At 39.4% G+C, this 10882-nt stretch overlaps 1 protein-coding gene across 1 annotated transcript in view; it reads right to left on the bottom strand.

Annotated features, from left to right (window-relative positions):
* Positions 1-10882, bottom strand: part of DUSP22 (dual specificity phosphatase 22) — a 36763-nt gene that overhangs the window by 11125 nt on the left and 14756 nt on the right. The window lies entirely within an intron of this gene.

Raw genomic sequence — 10882 nt, 5'->3', positions numbered from 1 at the left:
TGTGTAAAGAAGCAAAAAGGAATTAGAAGAAAATATCCAAGTTAAATACATTTTTTTACCTACCACTGTGCAAGTCCTGCTCTAGAGTGGTGCAGTTTTATTGACTTTGAGAAAAGCACGCAGTTATTCAGATAAGCAGAGATCACGTCTGTGCAGCCAGATTTTAAAACACTATTTTCACATCTGCTTTGTTGTTAAGACACCAGCACATAGCTTAGTCATGCTTATCCCAAGGCCAAATAGCAAGTTTTTTTAAAATAGAAGCATCTTTACCAAAAAAGTGTAAACGTCTTGGTCAAAATCTCACTCTTCTTGCATTTCTAAAAAAAACCAAACTAAGCTGCATCTTCTCCTGCCCTTCCCTTTCTCTGAAGATATGCTACAACCTAGAATTGTGATAAGCAATTTCTTTTGATCCCATACAATCATTTTGTTAACTAGTAAATCTAGCTGATAAACCAAACAAAACACATTTCAGAGAAGAAAGATGTCTGTGGTATGTGTTGGTTTGGTTTTTTTTATTTTTTGGAAACTTCAAAAAAGTCAACTATAAAACCCATACTTTTCTTCCACAAAGTTAGCCTCACTTTCTTAGTCAGCTATCATAATAAGTTACGTGATCAATTAGGGAAGTTAGATAACAATTTCTGATGCATTGAAAATGTTACTGGGTATATTTAAAACACTGCTATAATCACACACTACTGCTTTGCATTGTCAATGCTCATTTTAACCGTCATTTTATTTTCAAAGCTCGTTTTGCTCCTATGACTGTTAAGAAAAAGAATGCTTCTGAAAGCATATTTAGCTAACTTCTCAAATAGGACTTCCAAGAATATACACTGCCGCTCAGACACACAAAAGCTAAATCATTCACTCTAAGTCTTTCGACTTAATCTCAGACGTAGAGCAATGAATTTTTCAGATGTACTTGTAAAGATAAGGATTCACAGCAAAAGGTTCACCATAAAACGCACCTTAGTTTATCTTTCTGTAACCCCTGTAATAATCCTGCGTGTTCAACAACACACATGGGAAGTCACACATTTACCTCTAAGAGATCCTTTGCTAACGAGGCAGAACACAACATGCATCTACCAGGCTCTTCATTTGCCAGCTGGGATTGGGGGTGAAAATTTCACTGCTCAACAGTGGTGGCTACCTGAGACAGAATCTTCTCCAACACCACCTTTGCTTTGCTAGCTCGGAAACCTCTCCTTAATTTCACGTACATACACTTTGTTACTTCACTTGCCATCTTACATCAAAGAGTAATCCCTTTTATAAGAGGTCCTCAGCCCTGGCACCATGATAGACCATCATGCTAATCCTCTGCAAGATGCATGAACTTCACCACTATGTCAGAAAGGATGCGGTGATACTTCATCCCCATCTCTTCATCACCACTTACACATGGCATCAACCATTTTCTCAACCCACCACAACCCCTTCAAACACGGTCTTCTTCACAGCCACACAGATTTGAGAGCCTGCTCTGTCCCCACCATGCTTTATAAGACTTCCTTGCTCTGACAGGCCAACCCCAGCATGCCATAACCAAAGCAGAGATGCTACTGTCTATGGCCTTCTGGTTTGGGGAAGGTAGAGTCAGAGTGGGGAAGGCTCTGCAGACAGTGCTAAGCATGGAGATGGAGACATGGCAGTGCCTGATGAAGGAGAAGGCACCATCAGGACAACACCAAGCCAGTGACAGCATGTGGCGTTTTCCCTAAGAGCTGCCTGGCAAAATGCAGCTGAGGGGACAACGAGAATGACGTCAGTTTGAAAACCAAAGCAGCTTGCTGCTGGAGGCAATGGCATCAAGTAACAGTCCCTCCTGCCTTCTGTCAGGAGAAGGGATGCCTGCTGTGGGAAACCAGGGTGGCTCCAGAGCCATAAGTTAATACACAACAGCCTGCACAGATATACTCATTTAGAAAGACGATGTAAATAGATATATTGACAGGCTCCTCAGCCAAGGATGATAATTATATTGTGACATTAATTACGACAATAAGGATCTTGCATGACACATCTGAGAGGTTTTATCTTGGACACTAGTATCGCTTCAAGTGAGTCACTCCAGTAGAACAAGGGCCTGTGACCTGAAAGTAAATTTACATGCTATTCTTTCCCTCACACCTCTAGACAACTCCATGCCACTAACTCTGCACCACCAAGGGAAAAATCGGGAAGAAAACTGAAGTTAGGAGATGGGTTAACTCCAGAGCACACTACATGCCAGAAGGTTCGCTCCTCCAGCGTGCACCGACACAAGTTGTTCCACAGATTTCAGAAGCTATGGCACATGCTGAGAGCTTTTCACAGGCTGAGTGCAGAGGGGCTTTCAGATCGTGTTCACTTTAAAAGCAGAAGTAGCACCAGCACAAGCTTAAGACCCACAATGTTCTTTTTTTTTTTGTCATGGTTGGCTAGTTCCCACTACTGCAAGCAAGCATGAAACTAGCCTGTGAGAGACCACATGCTACTGAATGGCTCATCCAGAGCATGATCCTGGAGGTCTTTAGCACTTACAACTTCCAGTGAAGCCCACAGCACTCTTTTCACTACCGTGCTTGCAAATGCTCAACACCAGCCTATTAGCCTTACTAATACAGCTTCTCAGGCAGGAGATGGTTAAAGTTACTGAAATTTGGTATTTTGACAGATGCGTGTCACTTGTATGGTGTTTTTGGAAGGCTGTGGTGATGGACTCCTCCCTGTGAGGAAATAATCACACACTCAACTCAGAAATAATTAGAGGTGGGATTTCAAAAGCACTGTGCAGTGACCTAACCTGACTCCCACAAAAATCAACAGTGAAACTCTCAGTGACTTTGACCCAAACACAGTTTAGCCAGACTTGGTAACTCCTGAGGATCCCACCCTACCACCAAGTTTTGCTTCTCTTGGTTGAAGTAACAATTATAATAATAGGACCAAATATTATTCATCGTAACTGGATACCTGAAATACAACAATGACACAAGATTGTATGAGGCAGGTATTAATAAATGAGACTTCAAGGGATTTTCTTTGTAGATACTCATATGTTGATTGCTGGAATTAGCTTTTCCTCACATATACTGGGACAGACTTTCTTTTTTAAACTATTGGCAATAGGAAGATACTTAATTACTGAACCCTTCTGTCTGTGATTAGTGTTTAAAAAAAACGACCAAGGTTCATCATATTATTTGTATATTTGTGCACTGACACACTGCTGTCCTTCCTGTGCACATACCCTGCAGATAACATCTAAGAACTGTCCCAAAGGGACCTTTCAAAGCACAACGGTTTATGCCAATTGAACAAATAAATACCTACAGCATTGAGATGGGGTACTACCATGCAAGAAACAGACACATCACTATTTTATTACCTAGCAGAGTTTGTCTGCCATTCTGAAACTGCAAAGCATAAGATGTAAGAAGGCAACAATCACTGAAACAGTAACTAAAACACAGTAATCTAAATCAAAAGACTGAAGAGTCAAGCAGATGAGTTCCTAGTGACAATTTCAAGCTCCAAATCAGTACCTAGTCTGCAGTTTCACTAAATAAACTTAAATCTGGTTGCAGATGCAATATCCAAAGTTGAACCAAAATTGCATATTAATAAAAATGGGAAGACAAAACACAAATGTGATGTCAACCATATGGAAGCCTTTATTTTATTCATTTATTTTTAAATTAACTGTTTTGTTCCCTAGGAATGACAATTCTTTACAAAGCTATTCAGTGGAGGAAAGAGAACAACTCAAAGAAGTATTGTACCACTTCACCTACACACACTAAATTAGGTGCCACAGAATAGCTCCTCGTCTCAAAATGGGGTATTTGTTCAAAGCAAAGAGAAAAGCTTCCATTTATAAAAACTAATGAAAAGAGAAATATTATTTCAAATTCTACATGAAGTGATACATCCAATTTATTTATTGAATACTACTGCTAATACATTGTTATTCAAACATTTCTTAGTTGACAGCTGTCAGGTGTGTCTTATCTCTGCAAACAAGCTTTTCCCAGACTACCCATTTAAAAAAAAAAAAATTAAAATCAATCCAATCACTTTCATTAAACAGAAGTTATCTATGTTCTTAGGTAATAAAACATTCCACACATATGGGATGTGTTCAAACCCAAGCTCCTAGGTCTGAGATGCTGAACACAGCTTTCTGCTTCTCATCTTGATTCACGACTTTCCACTTGTTACTTTTAAATCATTGGCCACTTTCCTTTCTCCATCAATCACTTTTATCACCAAACACTCCTACCCTCCAACACACACACACACACACATATTAGTCTAAACTTTTTCCTTATTACTCACATGATGAACCTAACTGATGCCCTCATGAAATAAAAGCAGCACTGCCATTTCTTTTGGTGTATTTTAAAGTTGCTAAGATTACACTGAAAATCAGTAAAATAAAATATGATTTACTTTTCTGTTTTCTCTTTCAGCAGAGTAACCACCAAAACTAGATTTCTGTCTCTCTTAGGCCCTGAAACTAAATGCTACAGTTAAACCGATACAGTGAGAGCTAACAAAACTAGAGCAAGTATTCCGATTTCAAGATTGTCAAAGTAGAAACAAGCGAGAGTTAAGTAAAATCTCTAAAATTCACTGTTATTTGAGAAACGACAACACTGGCACAATTTCATCACAGATTCTAGAAATAAGTCAGTTCTGCTGCAGTGAATATGAAGGTATTAAGAACAAAAAGGTTTAGATGCACACATATATATGCAAAGGTTTTACGCTACAGCTAATAAGGTATTGGAGTAATTTTCAAATTTCAAATTAGTTTATAGGTCGATCTACTAAGAAGAAAAACTGAACAGTTATCTCACATTTGGAAAAGTCAGTAAGACTATAGAACACCACCTTCCTAATATCATTAGCTTAAAAAAAAAATCTTTGTTATTAAATCCAGTATTTCATTAAGTGCTCAGGAAAAGTCACAGTCCAGTTTCTTAAGGAACAATCTGTTTTTATTCTATTACCTATAATCTCTTTTTAAAACTCCAGCTTCATTTTAACTAAACTGGTAAAAACTGGTATTTGGGTTTTCTTAGTAGAACATGTAGAATTTTGTAGTAGCAAAATGACACAGCTACAAGTGCTACATGTCAGATAATGGGTCAGTGACCGAGAACAGGATCTCTTAAGTGCACGCGCAAATTTAATCACACAATACCAAGAATAATTTTGACTCCCAACAGGATAAGGTGCAAAGAACAGTACTGTGAAACAACTGCAGCACCTATATGGATGTTTGCCCCTTTGTAATGAGCAAAGATGTTCTAAAGTCATTCTGAATGATGCTCAGTTTGATTACAGCCTAAATCAGATTAACATACAGTTTATCCATGAAAGAAAACTGTCCAGTGATTTTTAAATAAAACTGACTACTCTATCAAAACAGTATGCATAAAAATAAGAGGAAGGATTAAAAACGCTACTCATTATTTCATGTTTAGTGGGTTTTCCAAGTAATGTTTTTTACAGATGTTCATCAGAACACTGTCACTGCCACTGCTGTATACACAACATTTCTGAGGTTATAGTTAGCACTGGAAACCTGAATCTATAACTTCAGATGTTAAAAAGCAAGAAGAAGGGGAAAGAATCTCAAATTACAAAATTTATTTGCTCCATGGGTAGGGGTGGGGTGAAGGGGTTTAAAAAAAAAAGGTTTAAATAGAGCAGGATTGTATTTTTGGCATTAAACCTCTCTATTTAAATTTATGTAAAGATACCATCAACGACTTCCAAGAAATTTTTTTTAAACCCAGACCCCTAAACTTAAATTTGTGAACCCAGATGCAAATAGAAAACCTCCAGCACCTGGCAAGTTCTTTCAGGTTAGTCAAAAACCATGTGTTAATTTGAGTCGTTGCATCAACAGATGAGGGCAGGAGGACTTATTTTTGTTTAGGGGCATTTCAGCAAAAAAGCTAAAGTGGGAAACAGCCGGCACAAAGCTTCCTCAAGCCAAACCAACAAGACTTTATCAAGGGTTTTGTCCAGTAATGCACCAAACTGAACCTGCTAAACTGAAAACCATTCAACCGTTTGTTTGTCCTTTCAGTTACTTTCTGTAGCAAGCACCACTGGTGCCGATTTTATTAATGACTCAGAAAACACGTTTGTGCTTCAGCAAAAATCAACCACTAATTGACTGTAGTGAACAACACAATTTAGTTTTGAAAAATATTATAAATGAAATCGAAATTACATGAAGAATATGAACAAGAGAAAGCGGGATGCTCCTGTAATAGAATTTATACATTTGGTTTGCATTATCTTGAATAACACAATAGTTTTTACAAGTCATAGGGTTTTTTGTAATGTTTGTTCATGGTTCTCTCGGGAAGTAATCTCAGTGACACTTTTGAAAAGTCTGTATCATTAAGGCTGGAATGGGCCAATCACAAATATAAAGTGTCCTGTTAAAGCCCTCCTTCCCCATCTCTCCACTCCATCAACTTTTCTAAAGTTATAAGGGGGAAATGTTGCAGAGTTAAAGATTTTACTTCACTTGCACAAAGAGCTGCACATATTATTTTTAATTCTAACCCTGAATTCCAATTCTAACCTGGCTCATCAGGAGGAATGTAGAGAGGGAGAAAACATTAATGAGTTTATACTAAATTAGAGGGAGAAAACACTAATGAGTTAACACTAAGTTGTGGTTTATTTCCTTTAGGGCACACAAAGGATATTTACAGGACTACATACTTCAGCTGAGAGGAAGGACCTTGTTAGTCTGCCTGGACTAGATGATGTATTCAAGCCCCCAGGCATGTCAGGGCATATCCAACATCTGAGCACTACCTATCACACTTGGTCCCTCAACCCTCAAGGGGATCTCTGAGTACTACAATAAAACAATATATCCCACCTGCCTTTTTCTTTCAGGGAATACTGGAACATGATTGCTACACCTCTGGAATAAGCTCACCTTACAAGCATGGATTAACACACTCTCCACGTCATTTCCTCCGCACAGAGCGGGTCAGAGCATCTGCTCTGTTCTTGTCAACACGACATCCAAGCAAGGAGAAACATCAAGCCTTTACCACTCTAAACACCTCTCGTGCAAACAGTTCACCATCCTCTCCTCCCTGCCATCTGCCACTACAGGAACGTGCTCCCCCTGACACAGCTAGTGCGTGCTGAGCAATTCAAACAGTGAACTAATTTAGTGCATCACCACAGCAGCCTCTGCCAAGGGTACACACTTTAAAAACTGCTTTGTGGAAGTCTCCTGGAGGCTTCTTAGTGGGCTACCGATGTCATTTTTGAAAAATTAGTCAGAGGCAACTTCACAAGCAGAGCCAATGCCAGACAGGGCATTACTTCAAACTAGAGAGAATCTTCTGGTGCTGCTACATCTGAAAGAAAAATGGTAGCTATTTTGCTCAGCATGGTCTTCTGAAACATCTCATGAGGGGAAACCCTTACTATGAAAAGGCAGTGAAACATCATACAAGAAAGTTAAGTTTTTTTATTAAAAGAAATGCTTGTACACTTGTACACTTTCTCTTGATGGTAGCGCAAAGGCTGAAAATTGACAGCTTTCAACATGGGTGATATAAGAGCTTAGTGCTATTGATGGAAACGCAACAACTGCATGGAACTACATTATTAATTTGCAGAGCTGATCTCCATGCAAGAGCAACGGCCTTGCGATACGATATTAGTAACTCTGATTTTGAAGTCTGTCTTGCCATCTCCCTCTTTAATAGTTCCCATAAGTCTTTGGGCTGGATACCAAAGACAGCAGAGCCGGTGCAGAGATGCATGTTGCCCAGCCAGCAGGAACTTCTCTCATCATCTCATCGAGATGCAATTTTCATATATGAATGGCCTCCTACAGCTCAAGACTTCTGTATGGTATCCAACATTGTAACATGGTTTTAATAGACTGGTGGTTCTCACTTGCTGAGCAGCATCTGTCCAGAATTAGCATACACGCTTCTTTTTTTTAAATAAAAAAAAAAAAAACAGGGCTGATTGGTTTCCCAATATTTCCCTACTTAGTTATTTCATGTTGAGCAGTGACACACTTTTGAGTCCAGACAAATGCTTTCAGGACTGGTGTCTGTGTGAGGATATTCCTCTGGATTACAGAACGAAAGAAGAAAGCATTAAGGCAGTTTTCAACACTTCCAGAGTTATCAGTTGGGGGAGCAGGGGGCACAACACAGGAATTTCTTCTTTTGTTTTAGCACAGGGTAATCCCTGTTATACACAGACCAAAAAAAAAAGAAGAAAAAAAAAAAAGTCAGTCCAGAATGTGGAACCATGAGAGAAAGAAAGAGGTTTCCACAAACTGGTGATGGAAAGAAAGAATTAGAAAACTAAAAGGAGATGAAGCTATTCCCCTTCAAAGCTTCAGCAGAAGCTCCTCCATAGTAAACCTCATCACATCAAGTGCTAACAGCAGGTATGATAGGTTTCTAAAGCAAAAACCAAAATAGCCATAAAAATACTATCCACTAACTATGCTAGGCAGACTACTTGCATTGTGCCAGAGCTGCCAGTTCAGTTCCTCTACAGTGTAGTTTGCTTTCTTTTTCTAAAAATCTGTACATGTATAGTCTCATCTGTAAATGTGCAAGACTACCATGCCCAGCTAAAACTGCAGTAAGATTTATAACAGCCAGCCAGGCTTAAAAAACATGAAACAAGATTCCAGATCTTAATGCAGCCTGATATGAATGCATTCTCCATACTAGGTCTGCAGGCTATGATCATTTGATCTTAGAAAGATTTCTAATTTTTTGATAGGTGTTCAGTCATACATGAGCCAGCAGTGTGCCCAGGTGGCCAAGAAGGCCAACGGCATCCTGGCCTGCATCAAGAACAGTGTGGCCAGCAGGAGCAGGGAAGTGATCCTTCCCCTGTACTCTGCGTTAGTGAGGCCACACCTTGAGTACTGTGTTCAGCTCTGGGCCCCTCAGTTCAGGAAGGACATTGAGGTGCTGGAGCGGGTCCAGAGAAGAGCAACGAGGCTGGTGAAGGGACTTGAGCACAAGTCCTATGAGGAGAGGCTGAGGGAGCTGGGGTTGTTTAGTCTGGAGAAGAGAAGGCTTAGAGGTGACCTCATCACTCTCTTCAACTACCTGAAGGGAGGTTATAGCCAGGTGGGGGTTGGTCTCTTCTCCCAGGCAACCAACAATAGGAGAAGGGGGCATGGGCTCAAGTTCTGCCAGGGGAGGTTTAGGTTGGATGTTAGGAAGAAATTCTTTACAGAGAGGGTAATCAGGCACTGGAACGGCCTGCCCAGAGAGGTGGTGGGTTCACCATCCCTGGAGGTTTTTAAAAAGAGATTGGACGTGGCCCTTAGTGCCATGATATAGTAATTAGAGTTGGATCAGGGGTTGGACTTGATGATCTTGGAGGTCTTTTCCAACCCAATCTATTCTATGATTCTATGATTTAGCTGTTTACTTTCCTCTAAAAGTCTGGATTTACCAGCCAGCCATACACTTTATTTTTTAATTCATAAACTTGATCCAGCACTTCCTCTCGTGATTTCCCCAGCTGCAACCTTCTCATCCTTAACACGTTATAGATCAGGTATACCACAGCATTCAGCAGAGATAAAACTGGTGCAGAGAAGTTATACAGCTTCTCTGTATCATCCTTATTTTGCTACAGCTTCTATTCCTCATACTTACTGGTCCTGTTCCAGTTACAGCATCTTTTTGTTGCCTGTATTCTATTAATGCATTTGACTGCTTACTCAGGGAGTATGAAAGATGGTTCTAAAAGCTCAGCACAGATTTTTTTTTAACTGTGATCTTCTCTTTCAGTTCAGTTTCTTAAATACTGAGTATTCAAAATCCTATTTCTACTCTGATTAAAACTTTAAAATTTGCAATGAAAAAAAAAATCTAGAATTCTTTATAAGTCTTGTCCATTAGTGCCTCCCACCTGCACTGGGGGTTGGAACTGTATGATCTATAAGATTCCTTTCCTTCCAACCCATACCATTCTATGATTCTGTGACCTGGCCTGTGAAGTTTTTTATTTTCAAAGACACAGTTCATTTAAATTGTGCTGGCTGCACAAGCTAACAGACTGGACAAGATGATTAGTTCAGTAAGCCATTAGCTCTTCTCTACTCCCCCAGCCCTCCACCCACCTACCATATCAACACTTAGGTCATCATCAATTCAGGAAAAAGGGGAGGAAAACCACTGCTCTGGAGATAGGATGTACAGATTAAGATCATATTGTTCATGTCATCAGAATACAAAGAAAAAAAGAATAAATAACTGTCCTCTGCAGGTGCTCTGGTTAACTATGCAGAATGAGGGGGAAAAACCATAACCTATAAAGCTCATATTTTAAGAACGTTACAAAAAGAAGAGTGAATGTTTCATAGTAATCACAGAATATTTTCTCAGCCACCAGAAGACACTGCAACATTCAAAAATTCCATACATTGCTTTAAGATCACTCTTTTTGTTTGGAGAAGAAATGCCACAAACAGTAAGATTTGAAACAGAACCATCTGGTACACAAGTTTCACAGGGACACAGATCAGCTATTCACATGAAATGGAGATGCCTAAAACTTATGCCAGCTTTGGTACAGAGCAGAGGGAGATTGCAATACCCCCCAACCCAAAAAAACTGTGCCTGTTTTATTGGGATTTCATTTACTTATGCTTCATCCAAATGACTTTAATTGAAACTATCACATAGAGTCTTTCCTCATCTGAAAAAAAACAACACACTAAAAAGGAAAACTAAACAAATATTCTGTAGCAACAGAAAACAAAGAAAGAAAGCTGACATGCATATAGAAGCAGCACACATGCAAAAGCCTGCTTTTAATGCAATCTGTCATAAACAGAGTG

This window comes from Antrostomus carolinensis, unplaced genomic scaffold (genome assembly GCF_000700745.2).
Source record: "Antrostomus carolinensis isolate BGI_N321 unplaced genomic scaffold, ASM70074v2 scaffold53209, whole genome shotgun sequence".
NCBI lineage: Eukaryota > Metazoa > Chordata > Aves > Caprimulgiformes > Caprimulgidae > Antrostomus > Antrostomus carolinensis.
The sequence above is the reverse complement of the archived record's forward strand: the minus strand, read 5'-3'. Positions and strand labels throughout refer to the sequence as shown.